Source organism: Scyliorhinus canicula, chromosome 8 (assembly GCF_902713615.1).
Source record: "Scyliorhinus canicula chromosome 8, sScyCan1.1, whole genome shotgun sequence".
NCBI lineage: Eukaryota > Metazoa > Chordata > Chondrichthyes > Carcharhiniformes > Scyliorhinidae > Scyliorhinus > Scyliorhinus canicula.
Window position 1 is genome coordinate 103,720,915 of NC_052153.1, and position 25,654 is coordinate 103,746,568.

The window sequence follows — 25,654 nt, forward strand, 5'->3', positions numbered from 1 at the left end:
TGGAGTCTCTTTCACGTCCACAGAAGCGCCTATCTGTGCCCCTGACTATACAGTCCCATATGACTATTGCTCTTCTGCGCTTTGACCCTCCCTGCTGAACATCAGAGCCAGCCGTGGTGCCACTGCTCTGGCTGCTGCTGTTTTCCCCTGACAGGCTATTCCCCCTGACAGTATCCAAAGGGGTATATCTGTTCGAGAGGGGGATAACCACAGGGGATTCCTGCACTGACTGCCTGTCCCTTCTGGTGGTCACCCATTTCTCTGCCTGCACCTTGGGTGTGACCACATTTATATAACTGCTATCTATGACGCTTTCCGCCACCTGCATGCTCCCAAGTGCATCCAACTGCTGCACCAACCGAACCATGCGGTCTGTGAGGAGCTCCAGTTGGGTGCACTTTCTGCAGATGAAGCCTCCTAGACCTGCCACATCTCACAGTCAGAGCACTGCACCCCTCTAATTGACATTGCGTTAATTAATTAACAAATTAAATTTAAAAATTGTTTTTTAAAAGATACTGTTAACTATATGTTTCCCAGCACTAGATTTCTACTATAAATGTAAAAGCTAAATACAGTACTCTCCAATCTCTGGCTTAGATAGCCCTCTAAATTATGATTAAATAATTAATTAATTATGTTTAATTAGTTTAACAATGTTTAATTTTTAAATTTAGTGCAGGTTCCCTCCCACCCAATCAGGCCACAGCTTTCCTGTGACGCCACTTTTCAGTTCCCCCCCCCCCCAGTCGGATCACTCGGAATAGCAGAATATCTATCACTTACCTGTTCCTAAGCTGCTCCCCGGGTCTCTCTCTCTCGCTCCCGAAAATGAAGGCCGCTGGAACCTGGGGGTAAGATTTTATATCACCTACCTTCCCAGGGGCTCCCTGGTTTTCTCTCTGCTTCCCGGAATGCACTCTGAATCTCTCCCTGCTGATTACCAGTTACAAAGCCAAACCGAAGGAAACAGAACAAAAAGGGAAACAGCACCTCCTCCCACTCCGCGCCAAATTACCACACTGCCCAAATTACCAAATTCCAATTTCCACTCTGGCTGTGCCTCACTCACTCAGGCTGTGTCTCCTTCACCTGTGCAAAGCTTACTGAGGGCACTTTCTGTCTGTCTTTTATGCAGAACCCAACTAAACAAGATGAGTCACACTACTTAAGCTTCAAACAGAAGTACACCCTTGTGCCACTAAACAGGTCTCAGGTGACTCAGCAATTAGGGTGGGGGCAGCTTCAGCCAATCAGACACTGAGCTAGACATTGACCTTTTAACTGAAAAACTGAAAAACAGTTTTGAAGATTTGAATTCACCACTTACCTCCTTAATTACCACACTGCCCAAATTACCAAGTTCCAATTCCCACTCTGGCTGTGTTTCACTCACTCAGGCTGTGTCTCCTTCACCTGCGCAAAGCAGATATGCACAAATAGAAAAAGAATGCTTAGGACTTGTAACTGACATATCTAAGTTTCATGATTGTGTATATGGTCTACTTAAATTCACAGTTGAAACTGACCATTGACCTCTCATAAATATAACTGATAAAAATCTCCATGATATGACCCCAAGATTACAGAAATGATGATGAAGTTAAGGAGATATGATTTCACTCTAATCTCTACTCCTGGTAAAGATTTAGTAATTGCAGATACACTTTTGAGATTTGCCAACACAGAAATTCTACCGTTGGAATCAATCAATGATATCGAAGCTCACTTCCAGTTATACAGAGAGACACTTCCTGCATCAGATCAAAAGCTGAAGCAGATACGTGAAGAAACACAGGATGTAACCTTGCGTAGTGATCAATCATCTGCAGCATGGGTGGCCAAAAGGACACGGTCCTCAATATAAATGTATACAAGCTGAACTAACAATATTAGATGGCATACTATTGAGAATTGATAGAATTGTCATTACAGAAAGTTTCAGGTCAGAAATGCTAAGCAAACTTCATGAAGGGCATCTCGGCATCGAGAAGTGCAAACAAAGCTGTGTATGGCCGGGTATAAACAAGAACATTACAGAAATGATTAAGTTATGTTCAACATGTCAGAAACATCAACCACCTCAATGCAAAGAAACGTTACAACAACATGACATTACTACGTCATCATGGGTGAAAGTATGTGTAGACTTATTCATTTGGAAAAGACTACATTCTTGCAATTGATTATTATTCCAATTTTCCGGAAGTAATGAGACTACCTGTGATCAAAGCATGTAAAGACATTTTTTGTGAGACACTGCATTCCGCAAACTGTTATGTCAGGTAATGTTCCGTGTTTTGAGAGTTGGGAGTGGACGGAATTTTCGAAGACATACAGTTTCAACCATGATACTTTGAATCCTCATTTTCCACAATCAAATAGAAAAGTGGAAAAAGGTGTACATATTGTGAAACAATTGTTGAGTAAAACAAGAGATTCTCAACCGGATTTCTACTTGGCTTTATTATCCGTTGAACTCAGGATTATCTCGAGCACCGATGTTATACAATCGTGAAATTAGAACAACATTGCCTACAATTCATGTTAATGATCGAGGTCAACCAGGTTTTTGGAAGAAAATAAATCAGCAGTGTGAGAAACAACTATTTTACTATGGCAGACATGCAAAACCGTTAAAACCTCTAGTAGCAGAAGATGTTATCAGAATCAGATGTCCTGATGGAGGATGGGCTGACATGACTATAGTTATTAGACAAATCTCAATAAGATCCTATCTGATCAGAACATCAGCAAGGTGGATTGATCAGAAGAAACAGGCATGATCTTTTAAAAGTTTAAGTTCCTCAACCAATCTTTCCAGATCTGAATGTACAAATACAACGAACTGTTGAACCAGAACAACAGGACATCAAAGTTTTTACCTCTCCAATCAAACTGAGAAAATCTACAAGACGTAGAAGAAAACCAATTTGTATGAATTTATGAACTTTTGAGTGATTATTTCTTATTTACTGTACAACGCATAACAGAATGCTGCATATAGAACGATACAGCGCAGTACAGGCCCTTCGGCCCTCGATGTTGCACCGACATGGAAAAAAAAAACTAAAGGCCATCTAACCTACACTATGCCCTTATCATCCATATGCTTATCCAATAAATTTTTAAATGCCCTCAATGTTGGCGAGTTCACTACTGTTGCAGGTAGGGCATTCCACGGCCTCACCACTCTTTGCGTAAAAAACCCACCTCTGACCTCTGTCCTATATCTATTACCCCTCAATTTAAGTCTATGTCCCCTCGTGCTAGCCACCTCCATCCGCGGGAGAAGGCTCTCGCTGTCCACCCTATCTAACCCTCTGATCATTTTGTATGCCTCTATTAAGTCACCTCTTAACCTTCTTCTCTCTAACGAAAACAACCTCAAGTCCATCAGCCTTTCTTCATAAGATTTTCCCTCCATACCAGGCAACATCCTGGTAAATCTCCTCTGCACCCGTTCCAAAGCTTCCACGTCCTTCCTATAATGAGGCGACCAGAACTGTACGCAATACTCCAAATGCGGCCGTACCAGAGTTTGGTACAGCTGCATCATGACCTCATGGCTCCGGAACTCAATCCCTCTACCAATAAAGGCCAACACACCATAGGCCTTCTTCACAACCCTATCAACCTGGGTGGCAACTTTCAGGGATCTATGTACATGGACACCGAGATCCCTCTGCTCATCCACACTACCAAGAATTTTACCATTAGCCAAATATTCCGCATTCCTGTTATTCTTTCCAAAGTGAATCACCTCACACTTCTCCACATTAAACTCCATTTGCCACCTCTCAGCCCAGCTCTGCAGCTTATCTATGTCCCTCTGTAACCTGCAACATCCTTCCGCACTGTCTACAACTCCACCGACTTTAGTGTCGTCTGCAAATTTACTCACCCATCCTTCTGCGCCCTCCTCTAGGTCATTTATAAAAATGACAAACAGCAACGGCCCCAGAACAGATCCTTGTGGTACGCCACTCGTAACTGAACTCCATTCTGAACATTTCCCATCAACTACCACTCTCTGTCTTCTTTCAACTAGCCAATTTCTGATCCACATCTCTAAATCACCCTCAATCCCCAGCCTCCGTATTTTCTGCAATAGCCGACCGTGGGGAACCTTATCAAACGCTTTACTGAAATCCATATACACCACATCAACTGCTCTACCCTCGTCTACCTGTTCAGTCACCTTCTCAAAGAACTCGATAAGGTTTGTGAGGCATGACCTACCCTTCACAAAACCATGCTGACTATCCCTAATCATATTATTCCTATCTAGATGATTATAAATCGTATCTTTTATAATCCTCTCCAAGACTTTACCCACCACAGACGTTAGGCTCACCGGCCTATAGTTACCGGGGTTATCTCTACTCCCCTTCTTGAACAAAGGGACCACATTTGCTATCCTCCAGTCCTCTGGCACTATTCCTGTAGCCAATGATGACCTAAAAATCAAAGCCAAAGGCTCAGCAATCTCTTCCCTGGCTTCCCAGAGAATCCTAGGATAAATCCCATCCGGCCCCGGGGACTTATCTATTTTCACCTTGTCCAGAATTGCCAACACTTCTTCCCTACGCACCTCAATGCCATCTATTCTAATAGCCTGGGTCTCAGCATTCTCCTCCACAATATTATCTTTTTCTTGAGTGAATACTGACGAAAAGTATTCATTTAGTAAAAAGTATTCATATCTCATGAACAATTTTCTTTATAATGTAAATAGGGTAATGTAGTGATCTCTGCATGTGTTAATACATGTTCAGTTAATGTAAAGTAAGTACAGACAGATGATCACAAGATGGCAACACTAACAGGAGCTATATAAGGAGTTTCCCGCTCTTTTCTTTAGTTAGTGTGTGTGGTGAACAGCTTGAGTGAAAACATGATCAGATCAGAGTGTTATTATTATCATAATTGTTAGTTTAAAGGGCGGCACAGTGGGTTAGCCCTGTTGCCTCACGGCACCATGGTCCCAGGTTCGATACCGGTTCTGGGTCACTGTCCATGTGGAGTTTGCATGTTCTCCCCGTGTCTGAGTGGGTTTCGCCCCCACAACCCAAAGATCTGCAGGCTAGGTGGATTGGCCACGCTAAATTGCTCCTTAATTGGAAAAAATGAATTGGGCACTCTAAATTTATTAAAACAAAATAATTGTTACTTTAATCTTAACGTACTTATTTATTTTACTAGTCTAGTATTAATGTGAAAGAACTCACAAGATTACTATATATTACTCAATAAATAATTCAGAAGACTTTGACTATTTCGCATCAGAATTCAATGCAACTCGGCAAGATAAGAGCAATACTTATGCTACAATAAGGTAATATAACAAACTGGACTAGACATATTAATATTGTTGCTACAAGAGCAGGTCAAAGGCTAAGAATCCTATGGTGAGTAACTCACCGCCTGACCTCCAAGGCACAAGTCAAGAGTATAATGAAAACTTACCTGGATGAGTGAAGCTCCAACAACACTCAGGAATCTCAACACCATCCAGGACAAAGCAGCCCACTTGACTGCTGATCCTTCCACAAACATTCAATCCCTTCACCGCCAAGGAACAGTGGCAGCAGTGTGTACCATCTACAAGATGCACTGCAGGAGCTCGCCAAGGTTCCTTAGGCAGTACCTTCCAAACCCACGACCACTACCATCTAGAAGGACAAGAGCAGCAGATACCTGGGAACCCCACCACCTGGAGGCTTCCCTCCAAATCACTCACCACTCCGACTTAGAAATATATCACCGTTCCTTCACTGTCACTGGGGCAAAGTCCTGGAACTCCCTCCCTCACAGCATTATGGGTGTACCTACACCTCAGGGACTGCAGCAGTTCAAGGAGGCAAATCATCGCCACTTTCTGAAGGGCATCTAGGGATTGGCAACAAATGTTGGCCTAACCAGCGACTCCACATCCCATAAACAAATTTTATAAATAGGAAGTGGATTGTATTTTACAGTGCTGAACTCATTTTGGATGAGGAAGCTCTGTCATTATAACTGGTGGAAGGATAAGATGGCTTGAACAGGAATCTGTACCCTGTAGTTCAAAAGTTAACTCTAGACTTAACCAGGAGCATGCTTTTACTCAAAGAATATTTATCCTCTAAGGGGGAAATCCTGTTATTCAAAGTGCAAGGACAAAATCTTTTCTTTTAGAGTATTTAGATCAGCTGCACTTAAAATATATGTCATGTGAAGACCAGGAGCAGGATTTTCCACTCACATCAGGCACAACGCTGTCATCAGACTCAAATAGGGGTCAGAAGCCTGCACTTTGTGGGGGAACAGTCACTCTTTTGGGATTTTCTCCAAAGTTCTCTCAATTAAGCACTTCAGGCAAGTTCCTGAAGTTCAAGGGCAAATAGGATTCCTGCCAGCCCTAAAGCTGCAGCAGGATGCTTTTGTAGGTGACTACGGGGGAAGGCCTCAAGTGCTTTCTGTGGAATAGAATTTTACAGACTTCCTCATCACCTCGACTTAAAAAGGAGATCTCTTATTTTTAAGCAGTGGTAACGTTACTCGACTAGTAGAGACCCCGGCTTATGCTCTGGGGACACAGCTTTAAATCCCACCATGGCAATTGATGGAATTTAAATTTAATTAATAAATCTGGAATTAAAAGCAAGTCTCAGTAACGCTGATTGTGAAATCATTGATTGTCATAAGAACTCGTCAGGTCCTATGTCCTTTATGGAAGGAAATCTGCCATGAGCAACAAATGCTAGGCTTGCCAGAGGCACCCACATCCCATGAAATTATTTTTCTTTAAAAAAGCATTGCACCATGACAGACATTACTAGAAGAGTTACCGGACGCAAGCATATTAGAGAGAGGAAACTGTAACGACATGTACGGCCGACTGGTAGAAGGGGCCAACACCGTACTGAATGCAACAAGAATGAAATGGGAGGATGACCTGGGGATCGAGATAGGGTGGGGACTCTGGAGCGAAGCACTGCATAGGGTCAACTCCACCTCCACCTCCGCAAGGCTCAGCCTGATGCAACTAAAAATGGTACATAGAGCCCACTTAACAAGAACTAGTATGAGTGGGTTCTTCCCAGAGGTGGAGGATAGATGTGAACGGTGCCAAGGAGGCGGCCCAGCCAACCACGCCCACATGTTCTGGTCTTGCCCCAGACTTGTGGAGTACTGGACTGCCTTCTTTGAGGCAATGTCCAAAGTGGTGGGGGTGAGGATGGAGCCCTGCCCGAAAGTAGCGGTCTTCTGCCCTCTTCTGTACCGGTCTTCTGTAAGGGCAGATGCCCTTACCTTTGCTTCCCTGATCGCCCGCCGTAGAATCCTGTTCGGCTGGCAGTCAGCAGCATCACCTCAAGCTGCAGACCGTTTTTCCGACCTCTTGGAATCTCTCCAAATGGAGAAAATTAAATTCGCCATCCGAGGGTCAGACGACGGCTTTCACAGAATGTGGGAGCCATTCACCCAGTTGTTCTGGGACTTGTTTGTGGCCAATAAACATACAGAAGAATAGCCAAGAACCAGGGGAAAACAGCCAAAGCATTAGAGGGTGAGATAGACTGGGAGAGGGGGAAGAGGGATAACTCAATCTAAGAGGAAGGAAAGGTGAACCACCGGGGGGGGGGGGGGGGGGGGGAAGAGACAGGGAACAATAGAGGGAGCCAAGGAGGTAGGTGGGGTGGGGGGGGAGGCAGGGAAATGCTAACCAACTTGACATCCACAGGAACAGAGAAAAAGGAGAATTCAGGCGGAAGACGGGAGGGTCGGCTGAAGCGGCAGTGTGCACGAGAAGACAACGGCGGTGAACTCTGTCCGGGAGAAGTGAGGGGCAACACCGGCACTAGACCCATTCGAGAATTGCCCTCCGGAATTGTCTCGCCAGCACAAACAGATGTCTACTTATATATATATATATATATATATATTTATCACATCCTGTGATATACTGTCATATACTCTGTTCAAAAAACCAATAAAAAACATTTATTTTTAAAAAAGCATTGCAGCCAGCCATGAAAAGTTTAGCACACAGCTAGGGATACCAGCTATGCATCTTGAAAAGGCGTGATGAACATAGGAGAAATCACTAAAGGGATGCAGCTTTTGAAACAAATCTCTGACAAGAAACCGTGACAGGTCAGTGTTCAGTTCATCATCAGTTACCATTACAAGGAAATGTAACAGACAAGTATAACAATTAGGTATTGACATTGTAACATTGGAATTTCCACAGGAAGCATTTTAATAGCTGTTGGCAATGGAATTGGTGACTCACAAGAATTTTTTTAAAAGAAAATGTTCTGTATATTTAAATACTTAAAAATGATCCATCTGAATTTCACATGTGGCTTTTAACACGGTAGCCCAGTGGTTAGCACTGTTGCTACACAGCGCCAGGGACCCTGGTTCGATTCCCGGCCTGAGTCACTGTCTGTGCGGAGTCTGCACGTTCTCACCGTGTCTGCATGGGCTTCCTTCAGTGCTCCGGTTTCCTCTCTCAAGTCCTGAAAGACGCGCTTGTGAGATGAAGTGGACATTCTGAATTTTCCGTCAGCGTACCCAAACAGGGTATTTTCACAGTAACTACATTGCAGTGTTAATGTAAGCCTACTTGTGACAGTAATAAAGATTAATATTATAACAGAACAAAATTTTAGTGAATTTAGTAGATTTTTGCAACACAACACTTTTACCGATTACAGTTTACAATTTGCAATTATAAAGTGCCAAAGTGCTTTACAACCAATTAAGCACTTTTATTTGAAGTGTCGGCATTGTTATAATATGGGAAACGCAGCAAACAATTGATGCACACAAAGCTCCCATAAACATCAATTTGATAATGACTACAACCTGTTTAATGATGTTGACTGGGGGATAAACACCCAAATAACTCACTTGTTCTTCTTTGAACTAGTGCCATGGGATCCTTTATGCCTACCTGAGGGTTCAGACGGGTCCTCGGTTTATCATCTAACTAAAAGACAGCACCTTTCAGTACTGGAGTTTTGGCCTTGATTTCTGTGCTTAAGGCCTGGAGTGGAACTTGAACGCACAACATCGATTCACAGATGAGAGTGCTAGAAACTGAGCCAAAGCTGACACCTAATAGCATCCTGATCATAATTGTGATAACTTTTTATGTTCAAACTACATTCATGGGATTAAATTTATAAAATATATAGGACACGAACCAATGACCATGCTGTGCTGGAAAAGCAGCTCACCGCGGCATTGGAATACTTTAGTCTGATTGGGTAACGAATACAAAAGTGTATTTATTATTATTATTGCCTGAATAAAAACAGAAAGTGCTGGAATAACTCAGCTTGTCTGGCAGCATCTGTGGAGAGTATCATGTGAGAGCACCTTTAAGAAATGGGTGTTTAAGAAATGTACCTTTAAGAAATGTTTATAAATGGGTGTGTATATAAATATCTATAGTGGGCATACCTTTAAGAAATGGGTGTTAATTACTGCAGTGATGTCAGAGAGTGGGTAGAGCTGGGCTGTCAGCTTTTTACTTTTGTTTTAGACTGTTTCCTGCAGGGTATGTTTTAGTTTTGGTTTCAGAGCTGGATAGCTGCAGTCACAGCCAGAAGGTGTATGAGTCTCTCTCTGTAATCTAAAAACTGTAAATCGATCCTTTGGTGATGTAAAACTAATAACTGCTCTCAGTAGTGTCTTTGACCTGATATGCTTCTGTTAAAAGTTCTTTTTTAAGTCTTATGGATGTTAAAAGGACAGCTTAAGGATTACGTAGTGTTGTATTCTTTGGGGGTTGTATTTGAATTAGTGGTTGCTAAGATATTCACTGTATGTTTTAAAAAGGTTAACTGGAGTTCATAGAATAAACATTGTTTTGCTTTAAAAAATACTTTTCCATTTCTGCTGTACCATGTGCTCCCCATACCACAATCTATTAAAAGTTGTGGGTCAGGTGAACTCCATGATACACTTTGGGATTCTCTAAACCCTGGCCCAAAACAAGAGAGAAACAGAGTTTATGTTTCAAGTCTATTATGATTCTTCTTTGGAACTGGTACCGGTACCTGCTTGCTGACATAACACTACTGCACACCAAGACACCTCCTTGCTTCAGGACCAGACTTAAAACTGCTGTGGTGAAAGGGGACATTCCCATGACAGAGATAACTAGATCTTTTTGAGCAGATTTCTTCCAAATCAGAGGCGAATGGTATGTTACTTGTATTGTTCTCCAGATAGCCAAAGTTGTAGTGTTTACAAAGAACATAAAGCTATATATTTCAATCAAAGCTAATTTATTTTACACTACTGGTTGCATGTTATGAATTTCCACCACTTGAAATGGTTCGCACACTGTACAGTGTAGCAGCTGACAAAATAATAGTATTGAATCTATGTTATAGTAATTAATTATCTCCCTTTAATATAACCTACACTCTAACTCAACCTCACACTATCCTTCTTTCTCACACTGTTCTTCTTCATCAATTTCTCGCAGAATGCTCAGAGACGCAGCCTTTTATAAGACTATAAGACCTTTTATCAGTGATGCCATCTAGTGGTGATATACATGAACATCATCTTGTTAACCCTTTACTCTCTTTAGATTATACATATCATTACAGCAAGTACTCTTGCTTCATTGTTGACTGCAAATCCAGCTTATGTTTCATTAATATTTATGGCATCTGCAGAGAACTCGGTTCACAGTAAATTTATACTGTGCTCTGCAAGATAATTATTTTGGCAGAAGGTTGTTTTAGTGGAGTTTTCAATGTCAAAAATGGGGTTTAATTCAACCAACAAGACAAGCAACCTGAAATAGCATGTTTATATTAGCTTGCTTTGAAATAGCCTATTCTAATGTTCAAGGAGCATAGTGCTACTTTCGTTCTTCTAAAAGTTAAGTTAATGTGGGAAATGAATTTACAATTTTAGGAGTGCTAACAAGGATACATCCAGGAAATCTAAGATAAGTAATATCTAACCAAGCTAAGATACAACTTAAGAAGTAAAGCATCTGTAACTCACATTAATTTGGAATGTCAATCTAGTGAACAGCTATTTTAAAGAAAATTGATGATGGCATATAAAGAATAATGTCAACGGTATATTTTTAATCCATTTCCCTATGAGCTATTCTGGTGAATGTCTCCTTGAGCTACTGCTATCTTTGTAGTAATACTGCCTCAATGATACTTAGGTATGAAATTTCAGGATTTTGACTAGTTATCTTGAACGATTGGCAGTATATCCAAATCAAGATGGTGGAAGGAAACTTGGTGAAATCATACAAACCATGTCAGTCTCAAGTTTAATCTCTGAACGGTGGCATAGTGCTTAGCACTGCTGCCTCACAGCACCAGAAATATAGGTTCAATTCCAGCCTTGGGTCACTATGTGTGGAGTTTGTAACTTCTCCCCGTGTCTGCATGGGTTTCCTCCGGGTGCTCTGGTTTGCTCCACAGTCCAAAAATGTGCGGTTTAGGTGGATTGGCGATGCTACAATTGAACCTTGGTGTCCAAAAAAGATGTGTAGGTGAGGTTAGGGATTTATTGGGTGAAGGCAGAGATTGAGCTTGGATGGAGTACTCTTTCAGAGTGTAGGTGCAGATTCGATGGGTCGAATAGCATCCTTCTGCACCATAGAGACTCCATGATTCTATGATGATGATTCTCTGGTTTCTGCCACGTTTGTTGACATTTGCAGGAATTGGCAGGGTTACGATTCAATAGTCACTACTGAAAGTTCATGCATGCGGAAATTAGTAGAGAACAGATTCACACTTGGCTGCAGTGCCCCATCCACAGCAATAGCTTACTGAAGTGTACACACTCACACATAACTAATATCAATGTGACCAGTGAAAGATTAGTCCTTATATCAGCAACATTCAAACCCTCCACTACCGACACTCACAGCTGCCACTGTACATCATCTACAGGATGCATTGCAGTAACTCACCAATGTTCCTTAGGCAACACCTTCCAACCCCACGACCATTACCATCTAGGTCAAGAGCAGCAGATACCCAGGAACCCCGCCCTCTGGAGGTTCCCCTCCAAGTCACTCACCACCCTAATTTGGAAATATATCGCCACTCCTTCACTGCTGCTGGCTCAACATCCTGGAACTCTCTCCCTAACAGCATTGTGGATTTTCCTACACCTCAAGGACTGCAATTTCACAACAGTTTTGAGTGCAGTAATTTCCCCTTACCGTGACCACTTATCCCAGTGTTCTATATTCTCCTGGCAGAGGCAACAATCTCTGTCTACCCTTTCAAGCCCCTTCAGAATCAGCAAATAAGGTGTTGCCTAAGGAACATTGGTGAGTTACTGCAATACATCCTGTAGATGATGTACAGTGGCAGCTGTGAGTGTCGGTGGTAGAGGGTTTGAATGTTGATGGAAAGGGGAGCAATCGAACGGGTTACTTTGTCCTTGAATGGTGTTGGAGCTGCACTCATCCAGGCAAGTGGAGAGTATTCCATTACACTTCTGACTCGTGCCTTGTAGATGGTGGACAGGCTCGGGGGGGGGGGGGGGGGGGGGGTCAGGAGGTGAGTTACCTGCTGTAGGATTCCTAGTCTTTGACCTGCCATGGTAGCCACAGTATTAATGTGGCTAGTCCAGTTGAGTTTCTGAGCAATGGTAACCCCCAGGATGTTGATTTTGGGGGATTCAGCGAATGTAAAGCCATTGAATGTCAAAGGGTGGTGGTTAGATCCTCTCTTGTAGGAAATGGTCACTGCCCATCACTTGTGTGGCACGAATGTAACTTGCCACATGTCAATTGTGGATATTGTCCAGGTCTTGCTGCATTTGGACATGGACTACTTCATGATCTGAGAAATCACGAATGGTGTTGAATATTGTGCAGTCATCCGTAAACCTTCCCACTTCTGACCTTATGATGGAAGGGAGGTTATTGATAAGGCAGCTGCAATGGTTTGGCCTAGGACACTAACTTGAGGAACTCCTACCGTAATGTCCTGGAGTAAAGATGATTGACCTCCAACCATCACAACCATCTTCCTTTGTGCCAGGTATGACTCCAACCAGTGGAGAGTTTCCCCCCGATTCCCATTGACTCCAGTTTAGCTAGGGCTCCTTGATGCCATACTCGGTCAAATGTTGCCTTGATGTCAAGGTCACTCTCACCTCACCTCTAACATTCAGATCTTTTGTCCATGTTTTAACCAAGGCTGTAATGAGATCAGGAGCTGAGTGACCGTGGCGGAACCCAAACTGATGCTGGGGACCTCTGAAGGACTTCTGGGTGAAGATTGTTGCGAATACCTCAGCCTTGTCTTTTGCCCATATATGCTGGGATCCTCCATTATTGAGGATGGGGATATTTGTGGCGCCTCCTCCAGTGAGTTGTTTAATTTCCCACCACCATTCACAGCTGGATGTGGCAGGACTACAGAGCTTAGATCTGATGCATTCATTGTGGAATTGCTTAGCTCTGTCTATTACTTGAAAATCAAATAGGAAATTACAGTCAATAAAAATTAACAGTGTGACACGAAGCTACAACAGTGACCATACTTCAAAAAGTAATTCAGTTGCTGCATCTCTTTTTTTTCTTTGTAACATTTAATTTAAACTCTTACCCTACAGCTCCAGCCATTTGCCCAGTGAGAACATTTGTCTCAACCCTATTCATGTGAAGCCCAACAGTCCTTAGCAAGCAAAGTCTGGTCTCATTTAATCCAGGAATCTGAAGTGTTTCTTACCATACCATCTTCCATTTCAGCAGTAACTACACCTGAAAGTTATTTAATTGGTTGCAAATTGCAGTGGGCACTGAGAGATCATAAAAGGTGTTGTATAAATGCAAGTTATTTGTTGCAATTTGTTGTCAACTGCCCCCAACAACCTCAGACACACCCATATCTATTGTCACAGCTTCTGAAGTCAGATCGGTCTTCTTGAAAGTGAACCCTCGGAAGCAACGGGTCCAAAAGGAGTCCCTGATCGTGTACTTGGATCCTTCAACCTCTTCCTACTCTGTTCCGAGGCTCCCACCTGCTTCAAGAAGACCACCATCATACCAGTGCCAAAGAAGAAACAGGCAACGTGCCTCAACGACTACCGTCCGGTGGTCTTGACATCTATCATCATGGAGTGCTTCAAGAGATTGGTCATGAGACATATCAACTCCATACTCCCAAAATGCCTTAATCACTGTAATTCACATACCACCACAGCCAGTCCATAGCAGATGCTATCTCCCTAGCCCTATACTCATCTCTGAAGCATCTCGACACAAGGACTTCTATGTCAGATTCCTATTAATTTACTACCACTAGGCCTTCAGCACCATAACACCAGCCAAGCTCATATCAAAGCTCCAAAACCTAGAACTTGGCTCATCCCTCTGCAACTGGACCCTCGACTTCCTGGCCCATGGACCGCAATCAGTAAGAATAAACATCTCCTCAACGATTGTCCTTAACACCGAGGCCCCCCAAGGTTACGTATGTAGCCCCCTATTATACTCCCTATTCACATACATGACTGTGGGGCAAAATTTGGCACCAACTCCACCTACAAGTTTGCTGATGACATGGCCTTAATGGGTCGGATCTCGAACAACGATGAGTCAGAATACAGGAGGGAGACAGAAAACCGAGTGGCGTAGTGTAACAACAACAATCTCTTCCTCAACTTCAGCAAAACTAAGGAGCTGGTCATTGACTTCAGGAAGTGAAGTATCATACACACCCCTATCTTCATCAATGGTGCTGAGGTGGAGACGGTTTAACAGCTTCAAATTTCTAGGTGTGCACTTCACCAACAATAAGTCCTGGTTCACCCACGTCGACGCTACGACCAAGAAAGCACAACTGCACCTATGATTCCTCAGAAACTAAGGAAATTCGGCGCGTCCACATTGACTCTTACCAATTTTTACAAATGCACCATAGAAAGCATCCTATCTGACTGCATTACAGCCTGGTATGGCAACTGCTCGGCCCAAGACTATAAACCACAGAGAGTCGTGAACACAGCCCAGTCCATCACGCAAACCCGCCTCCCATCCATTGACTCAGTCTAAACCTCCTGCAAGCCTGCATAATGAAAGACTCCTCCCACCCGGGTTATTCTCTCTTCCAACTTCTTCCATAGAGCAGTAGATATAAAACTCTGAGAACACACGCTAACAGAATCAAAAACAGCTTCTTCCCCGCTGTTACCAGACTCCTGACTGACCCTCTTATGGACTAAACTGATCTCTCCATGCATCTTATCTACTAAGTAGTACTGCACTCCATATGCTTCACCTGATCTGTGTGTGTATGTATTTATATTGTGGATCTATTGTACTGCCTATGTTTTTTCATGCATGGAATGATCTGTCTGTACTGTACGCAGGACAATACTTTTCATTGTACCTCGGTGCACGTGACAATAAACCCAAATCCAAATCTAATGCAGAACTTAACACAATAACATCGGAGTTCTGCAATTATATTCCTAACTCATTCACTCACTGGGGTTTGGTCGAGACTCACTCAATTGTGTATTTATGGGGTCATTATAAGTATTTGTTACTCTCCGTATATGACTGAAGTTTCAGATTTTGGCAACTGTAGCAAAATCTATTTACCCTGCGACATTGTTTTTGTGTTGCTCTGACTGCTTCTGACGATTTCTGCATTACTCAAAGTATCTCAATTGTCATCTTTTCCATCAATAATGTCTCCCAGCTCTGACCTCTTGAACTTAACAATGCACTGTACAACTTCACTTTTTGTGGCCTCTGAACATCTATGCTTATTTTGCAATTTAGCAACACTGAAGAGATAAATCAGCTGTGCAAGACTTGTGGTTGAACAACAAACTCCCTCAGCCAGTCCTGATCAAAATCTCTAAGAATGCTTCATATGACAGATTACCTTTGGAGTGCAATGATTGTTAAGATAGGAAAACAACATCACGTCGAGTAACTGATAAATTTATATCAAAATCAATTGTATTGTCATATTCATTTATATACAGATGTAGATCTTTAAACTCAGTGTCAAATCTAAATGTCAGCTGGAGTCATCACTAACCTTGCTTGTAATTGAAAGTCTACATAACTAAAAATAAATATTAAACATGCACCTATAAGTGGGTCTAGGGTTTTTCCTTTCCTTTCCGGATCCATGCCCTGCACATCTGGGATCCATCACTTGACAGTTTGTAATTCACCCAACACATTTTATAATATTATAATGTTTATTAAAGATTTAAAGTTCAGGCATCAGCATCTAAAACGCTAAATTACGTCACATTACATCCACAAAAGTAGAAGTGGGAAGCAAAATAATGAAATTGCAGCAATGGATACTAATAATTTAAGAAAACTTTGCATGCTCTCTGTGACTAAATCTGTTGTAATTGAAATAACGCTGAGGTCATCATATTGCTGCCTAATTTTCACAGGAATAAAAGGTTCATATATAGATCCAAAGGGCCAGAGAAAAATATTCAATTCCAATTTTGCAATTATCCCGTGCCAAATTGGTTAAAATGGGGAAAATTACATTTAATTAAGCCACATCTTCAGGAGTAGTTAGAGGTGCCTGCAAAGCATTGCGACGGAGAGATGACTGAAGATGGCAAGACATGTATTTTGCCTCCCGTATTCCCTACCAGAATGGCAGTAGAATGGGCACCATCAGATGGAAGAAGATGACAGTGTTGGCCAAAGAAGACCTGGCGAAGTACATTTAAGGAGGACATTCAAGAGTGGGTCACCACCTGGTCTGGAGTGAAAGGGATTGTAATGGACACGGGCCAATGGCAGAGTCTTGATGCCCACTCTCCTATATAGGGCCAGTGGGACTAAGTCTAAATAAGTCAGTCAAAAATTTCTCTCAAGTCACTCCAAATGTGCAATTTGCTGCAATGTCTTGTTATAAGCAGCCCATTTTGGGAATGTTGTTTTGTGCCAATGGATGAGTTGTACACTAAAAGACTGATTATCTCCATATGCATAATTTGAAAGTTCTGTATCTGCATTCTGCAAACAGCTTGGTGAACCCAATGTCAACACAATTAGACTGTCGTCTGAATGATTAAAAATCTACCCACCCAGCCTTTGATTTTATCAATAATGGAGCACCCTTGACTCTTTGCAGTAAAGAATTCCAAACATTTACAAATTTGAGTGAAGAAATTTCTCATCTCAGTCCTAAAAGAAAAATAGTTCCTTATTCTGAGGCTGTCACCCCATGTTCTAGATTCCCCAGCCAGGGGAAACGATCATTCCAGTGTCTACCCTGTTGAGTCACTTCAGGATCTTGTATATTCCAATGAAATTACCTCTCACCCTTCTAAATTCCAGAGAGTAGAGGGCCAATTTACTAAGCTTTTCATTGACCAACAAACTTCTTATCCCAGGAACCAATATAGTGACCCTTTGCTGTACTGCCTCCAAGCAGCAGGTCAGCAAGTGTAGAGACTGGGGAGCAGCTTGAGACTAAGACAAATATAGCTAAGAGGGAGAGTTGGCAGGGGGAGGTTGCTGAACTCAGTGGGTCTGGAGTGCGTTTGCTCCAACGCACAAAATATAACAGGCAAGACGGATGAACTTATAGCCATGTGGTGAATTATGATATTGTTGCTATTATGGAGATATGGTTGAAGGAGGGACAGGACTGGCAGCTTAACATTCTGGGATATCGAATTTTTAGACGAGACAGAGCGGGTAGCATAAAGAGTGGGGGAATTGCATTACTGGTTAAGGAACATACCACAGTTGTGATGAGGGCTAACATCTTGGAGGGATCCTGGAATGAGGCATTATGGGTAGATCTCACAAATAGGAAGGGTGCAGTCACAATGATGGGGTTGTACTATAGGCCTCCCAACAGCCAGCGGGATACAGAGGAACAGATATGTAGTCAGATTCTGCAAAGATGTGAAAATAGCAGGGTTGTTGTAGTGGGTGATATTAATTTCCCTCATATTGACTGGGACGCCCTTAGTACCAGAGGTTCGAATGGAGAGCAATTTGTTAGGTGTGTCCAGGGTTTTCTATTTAAAACAGTATGTTGATAGTCCAACCGGACCTGGTATGGGGGAATGAACCCAGCCAGGTGACCAAAGTTTCAGTTGGGGAACATTTTGGGAAAAGTGATCATAATTCCATAAGATTTTGAATAATCATGGATAAGGACAAGAGTGTCCTCGAGTGAGAGTGCTAAATTGGGGGAAAGCCAACTGCAACAAAATTCGGCAAGAGCTGGAGAATGTGGATTGGGAGTGGCTGTTTGAGGGTAAATCCACATTTGATATATGGGAGTCTTTTAAAGACCAGTTGATTAGAGTGCAGGACAGGCATGTCCCTGCAAAAATGGAGGACAGAAATGGCAGGATTAGGGAACCATGGATGATAGGGGAAATTGTGAGACTAGACAAAAAGAAAAAATATACATAAGGTCTAGGCAATTAAAAACAAGGTTTTTGAAGAACATAAGGAAAGTAGGAACAAATAGGAAGTTAGGAGGTCTAAAAAGGGCAATGAAATGTCACTGGCAAGCAGGTCAAGGAAAATCCCAAGGCCTTTTATTCATATACAAGGAGCAAGAGATTTAAAGGAAAATGCAAGAGATGACATGAGAAGAAAGAAATTACACAGTGAATTGTTATGATCTGAATGCACTGCCTAAAAGGGTGATGGAAGCCGAATCAATAACATCTTTCTAAAGGGAAGTAGATAAATATTTGAAAAAGCAGGGGAATACGACCAGTTGGATATTCTTTCCAAGGAGCCAGCACAAACAAAATGGGTAGAATGGTATTTTTACTACATCATTACATAATTCTAAGGAGAGATATTTGCATTCTACGGACCTTAACTAGTTTTATTTTTATCCAGAATATGCCATTATGTCACACCCATGCAGGTATACCCACAGATATATGAACATTTTATTTCCTTAAGCCAACATGGGGTATAGACAATCTGCATTGTAACAATATAGTCAAGAGGGTCAGATGACCTCACTCCTCGTCTGCAAATAGCCATGAAACTGCCCAAGGCTGGAACAGCCTCCTTGTCTGTCCATGAATTATATCTTTGCTCACAAGACTGTTGTTTAGCACTGTATCAAATGCCTTTTGGAACTCCACATACACCATACCAATAACATTACACTTATGAACCTTTTCTGTTACCTCCTCCAAAGGCCCAAGAAAGTTAGTGAAACACCATGTTCTCTGAAGACATCCATGCTGGCTTTCCTTAATTAACCTGTCCCTGTGAATATGAATTTTGCCCGAAATTATTGTTCCTAGATGTTTCCCTATCGCCAAAGTTAAATTGACTGGCCTGTAGTTGCGTGGCTAATCTTTACACTATTTTTTGAACAAGGACATAATCTTTGCAATTCTGTAGTCTTCTGGCACTACTCCTGAGTCTAAGGAAGCCTGAAAAATGATGGGAAGTGCCTCCGCAATTTTCACTCTCACTTTCTTTACTTTCTATCCCAGGATGCATTCCATCCGATCATAGTGCCTCATCAACTTTAAGTGCAGATAATCTAAACAGTACCTCCTTACGAATATTAAACCCTTTTAGTGTCTGAATTACCTCCTGTTTCACCATGGCCTGAGTAGCATCTTCTTCCTTGGTAGAGACAGATGCAAATTATTCATTTAATAGCTGAGTTATGCCCTCTGCCTCCATGTGTAAATTCCCTTTTCCTCCTTAATTGCCCTGTTCCTTTTACCATTTATATGCCGATAGAAAACCTTGGAATTCCCTATTATGTTAGCTGCCAGTGTCATTTCATACTCCCTCTTTTATTCTCTTATTTGCTTTTTCACCTCCCTTCTGAACCTTCTATATTCAGCCTGATTTTCAACTGTTTTACTATCTGACATCTGTCATAAGCACACTTTTTTCTTCTTTAAATTAATTTATATTTCATTTGTCATCCGGGGAGCTCTAGACTTGCTTGCCCTCCCTTTCCTTTCCGGGAGGACATATTTTAGTTCTGCCCAGACCCTCTCTTCTTTGAAGGTAACCCTTTTTCAGCCATTGTCCTCTCACTATAAAATGTAGCTATTTCTTAAGGCTATTGTCCTCACTACTGTACTGGACAGTCTGCACCAAGTGTTGATCATTCCCTGATGACGTTCCTGATTCTACTCCAACAATTTATTTGAAAGATTTTCTTTTTCCAGACCAATTTGTCATCTTACATAGCCCTACAAGATCACCACTAAGATGCATAATTTTCAGTATGAAAAGCCAGTTCTCCTCATTGTTTATCATAGCTTAACAAAAGGGATCAGCACAAAAAGGGGTCAGCCTCATGACTGCACTGTTTGTAGATCTTGAATATCTCCCTTGCATCTCAGTTAATTGCTGCTTTGTATTGGTTGTATACGTTTAATACTGAATTTACTTATGGTCTCTTACTACATCATCTGAATGAGACTGATGGATCTGTAATGCATTCTACCACTCTTTTTAAACACACATATCACATTGTCCATTGACTGCTCGACGGAGCACCTTCATTCTATTCATAAGTGCAAACCCAAGCATCATCACTTCCCATTTCAACTCTGCATTCCTCTGACCTCTTGGGTATTGTTATCTTCTACACTCTTCCAATGAAAATTAAGCTTGAGGGATAACACTCATTTTTCAGCTGGGCACTGAGTGACCCTCTGGTTTGAATAATGACTTTAGTAGCCCGATGTTAACTTTAACCCAACATTGTCTTCATCAGGAAATGTTGTCAATGTGGGATGAGAGTTCTGATATTTCTGGTAATGCCGGGGAGAAAGGAGCATGTTGGCGGCTATTTAGCAGACAAAGGTGGAGAAGAATTGATATGCAAACTGCAGACTTCAGTAGTTTGAAAATGAGTAGAATCAGCAGAGTGGAGTGGATTCTCTGTTAGATCATCATTTTAATGAAAGGCAGATCTCACCTGGCAACTTAACAGTCTCTGAACCAGGAACATGATACTGCTTGGCGTTAGTTCATTGAAACACAACAGCAGCATTATTTGGCAAACTTGAAAAAGAGTAATGGGAGCTCGAGAAAATAGAAAACAAGATATTTACATCTTTACCGTGTGTCAAACAATAGACAATAGACTAAGATTACCCATTAGTCACTACCATATAGTTTAAATATACACTAAGCAGTCTATAACTACCTGTATATGGACATTTTGTAGCTCAGATAGGAATGAAAAGTGGCAGACTATAATGAGGGTTTTGATTCCGAGGGTTGGATCAACCTGGGGTCAACCAGAGCTGTTAGGTACTGTTTAAAGTGTATTACTATATATTGGCGCATCAGCCAAAGTTTTATGCTTTAATCTTCAGAGTTGGACTTGAACCTGTAACCTTCTGACTCAGAAGTGAGAATTTTAGCCACATTTGCTAAACTTCACATATTATTTAGAACTTTGTGCAGCAATGGTTCTATAAACAGTACATACCAAAGAAGCACATATTAACTGACTGCTGATAACTTATCAGTTTTTTAAACAATTCTGAATATCAAATTACATAGCTGTTTGAACCATTAATTTTCATTAAAATCAGTATATTTGGGATAAGAGGTATAGAGCTCAACAGTATAAAGCATCCCTTTACTATTTATATCTGTGCACATGTTTTTGCTTAGCTTGCAAAAGTATCTATCTGCAATGAATAAAATGAATCAAAGAAGAATCAGGCCATTGATACCATTTACTATGAATCAAATACAGCAAGGTCTGCATGTATTTCATTTTATTTACTGATTAATCTTTCACTTGACTAGCCAGGAGTCCACTGCGTGCAAATTAGGGGCATTCTTCTGTGATAAAATTGAATGTACCAATCAATAGGGAGTTGTGAACCAAGCACCTCAGAGTTGCTGGACCATTACCAAGTCCATTATTATGCTATTAAAACAGTTGTAGATTTAATCACTCGTTGCAATTTTACCACTCATTTCCAACAATGATGTATTAAAACGGATACATTACCCGAGACTATAATAGAGTAGTTTATACTGGCAGGTAGTTCCTTCATGTGGCAATACAGCTGAGGATGATATGCACATCTAAATTTAACTATTGTGAACTTGCCATGAAATATTCACTAGCATATTATTTCTTCTTCTCGAGAAAGAAAAATTGTGGAGGATTCAGTGTTGATGCAGGTGTAGCATGTGTGAATTTCAAAATTGGTTGATCTTGCATTCTTCGTGATAAAATTGAATGTACCAATCAATATGGAGCAGGCTAACTATCTACAACATCTTTAATCATAATCACAGACGTCAGCTTCACCTACAGTACTCCTATTTTTAAAATAAAAGTCTGGAGAGCATTTTGCACTCAAAAATAAAGAGCATAATCTACCCGAATGGGGACACAGTTCCATGACGAGGGATTAGCCGGATGTTTCCCGATGTTCGGAGTGCTGAGAAACACCCCACTATCTAACACCCATCAGGGGTTAGGTACGTTTTGGCGCAGCCATTTGGGCGCGGCCGTTGTGGCGCGGCCGTTTTGGCGCCAGCCATTTTGGCGCCGCCTGTTTTGGCGCTGGACGTTTTGGCGCCGGACGTTTTGGCCATAATAACATTTCTTTATTTGTAAATTAGCCTCAGTTGAGTTGGCTGCTGGTGCGGGTCCGCTGTCACAAGTGTTTCGTTCTATCACCATCTTTTTATATATTTTTTAACTAAACCAATTCGCATACCCATATGATGGCTGAGGAAGTATCAACGAAACGTGGTAAAGAAAAATTTGTTCATAACGGATTCCTTTACGTCTTTGACAAAACAAGCAAAGGTGACAGCGAAGTGAAATTTTGGCGTTGTGAGCAAAAAAGCTGTTGCAAAGCACGGCTCCATACTAAAGCTGCAAACGTGGTGAGGCAGCTGAACAGCCATTCGCATGATGCTTCTGCTGCACAAGTAGTGGTTGCACTCGTGAAAACTAAAATAAAAAAGAGAGCACAGGAAACCCTTGAGGCACCGACTGTAGTTGTTAATGAATGTTTGACAGACATATCCCAAGCTAGTCTACCAGCCATTCCTAATATATCTGCTTTGAGGAGAATGATAAGCAGAAAGCGTAATTATGTATTGAACGCCCCCACCAATCCAAGTGATTTACAACAATTGATTGTGCCAGAATGCTACAGGATATATGTCCTTCAACCAGGAGTGGAAGAAAATGTTTTACTTTGTGATAGCGGACCAGGTCACGACCGGATATTAATCTTCGGAAGACAGTTTTAACTAAACTAAATGAACTAATTTAAGGTTTTTAACTAAATGAACTAATTTAAGGTTTTTAATTTACAATAAAGTTAGTTTAAAAACTTTTTAAAGCTCATCTTTTAATTTACAGTTTTAAGCTTGCTTTTAAGTCCTTCCTTCGAATGATACTGAATCTTGCAACAATTTAATTGCAACAATTTACTAGCCACAAAAACTAAAAAGAATTCTGTCGTCTGCGCCCAAACGGCCGCGCCAAATTGGCTGCGCCCAATTGTCCCATGGCGCCCAAACGGCTGCGTCCAAGCGGCCGCGCCAAAACGGCCGCGCCCAATTGTCACAGACCGCCCATCGGGGCCTCAGCAGGAAACTTCCAGAAAAGGCTGTACTTAGGAGCTCCACTTGTTGGAACTCCTCAGTGCAGCGACAGAACAGATATTAGAGTGAGACTAGCTGTCTTGATCCAATATGCAGATTTGCCAGAAAGTGATCTCACCCACAATGGCTGGGATTCACATCGCGAGATCACGTTAGGTCCCACGAGGCGTAACAAGCTGGGCAGATCCCGGAAGTGGGGTCTCCCGGCATCTACTGGTCGCGTTTCATCGCACTGCTTTTCAGGCGCAACGCAACCAGTAGATCCCACCCAAAAAGTAGTACACAAAAATAAAAAAAGTGTTTAAAGAGTTAACTTTTCAAGTCACTGACCTTTCAGCGACAAAGAAAGGTCGTTGACCTGAAACTTCAATTTTGTTTTGCTCCTCAGATGTTCCCTGACCTGCTGAGTATTTCCAGCATTTTCTTTTTTTCTGTATGAAGATACTTTACTGCAGTAATAGCAAAGAGATGGGGACAGACCTGATATATTTCAGATCAAGCATACTGAATGTCAAACCCCAAACTTAAATTAATATGCTCTGCATCCCATACTCGAACACTAAGAGACTTACTTTACCCAGTCTACATTAAACTGACATGAAAGATACCCAATGCAACCAAACAAGAAGGAAAGGAAGGATGTGCTGTCACTTAAATATTGATAGAAAAACTAGAGCAGCATTTTTAAAAATATCAAGCTAATATTAGGCAATATTTCAGACAATTGCAAACATAAAGCTAAGGGGCGCAATTCTCCACTCCCCACGCGGCATGGGAGAATCGCGGGAGGGCATCCCCGACAAAATTCACGCCCCCCTCCCCCCCGGAAGAATCGCCGCTCGCCGTTTTTCACGGCGACCGGCGATTCTCCGACCCGGATGGGCCGAGCGGCCTGCCATTCGAGACCGATTCATGACGGCAGCAACCACACCTGGTCGCTGCTGTCGCAAAACGGGTGAGATATGCCCGTTTCAGGCTTGTGGGTGAAGTACAGGGGAAAGAGCACCACGACTGTGCTCGGGAGGGGACAGGCCCGCGAGCGGTGCCCACCGATCGTCGGGCCGGCATCTCAATCGGACGCACTATTTCTCCTCCGCCTCCCCGCAAGATCAAGCCGCCACGTCTTGCGAAAAGACGGCCACTGCGCATGCGCGGGTTCGAGCTGTCAGCGTCGTGACGTCAGCCGCGCATGCGCGGGTTGGAGCCGGCCAACCTGCGCATGCGCGGCTGATGTCATTAGGCATGCCGGTGAGTCATTCTCGGCGCGAGGCCCTCGCAGCCGAGATTTACGGAGCACCGCTCCTAGTCCCGCCGGGAGGGGAGAATAGGGGGCGAGGAGTGGCCTCCGAGGCCGTCGTGAAACTCGGCCGAGTTCACGACGGCCCTCCCGATTTTTCCCGGGAGCGGAGAATTCCACCCAAGAAATTTACAGGCATCATTTAATTGGCCAGTTACAGTACGAAAATTGTACTATTGCAAAACTGAAACCCCCTTAGTTCAAAACAAACCATGTAATATAATACAAACACCATAATATATTTCTTACTCCTTATATGTAACTCAAAACATTTTACATTAAGGAAGGAAACAATGTACAGTTAAGCAAGAAGAAAAACAAAATATAAATGACAGAAACTAAAACTATGTTGAAAAGACAGGTTTTGAAAATAATTGGGGATACTACATAATGGACAGGCAAAGGTATAATGATAGGGAACGGTATAAAAAGCAGAGCAGCGATATTAAGACACAGTGCATTACATTTGCACCTGACTAATGACTTTCCATGGGACTTATGCTGGGAGTTCATGGATTTCTGTACTGAGAGTTCATATCAAGCAACTGTCAAAAAGTGGTGTATCCTGCAGAGTACCTGGGACTTGGGTGAACACTGCAAACACTTGGGTATGCCCCAACCAAACAGACTGAAGAATTAATTACAAGCTGCAACCAGTTCAAACCAAGATGTTGAGAATAGCACATTCAATGGGCATGATCTAACGGGAAAAAAACAGCCCCGTTTTGAACACGTTCAGCGGT

General features: G+C 42.2%; 1 protein-coding gene across 5 annotated transcripts in view; it reads right to left on the reverse strand.

Annotated features, from left to right (window-relative positions):
* LOC119970423 (synuclein, alpha interacting protein) overlaps positions 1–25,654 on the reverse strand; it is a 210,131-nt gene that overhangs the window by 137,786 nt on the left and 46,691 nt on the right. For all 5 annotated transcript variants that reach the window (XM_038805022.1, XM_038805017.1, XM_038805020.1 and 2 more), the window contains exon 3: positions 1,331–1,416. The gene's annotated coding sequence lies outside the window, so the exon portion shown is untranslated. The remainder of the gene's footprint in view (positions 1–1,330; positions 1,417–25,654) is intronic.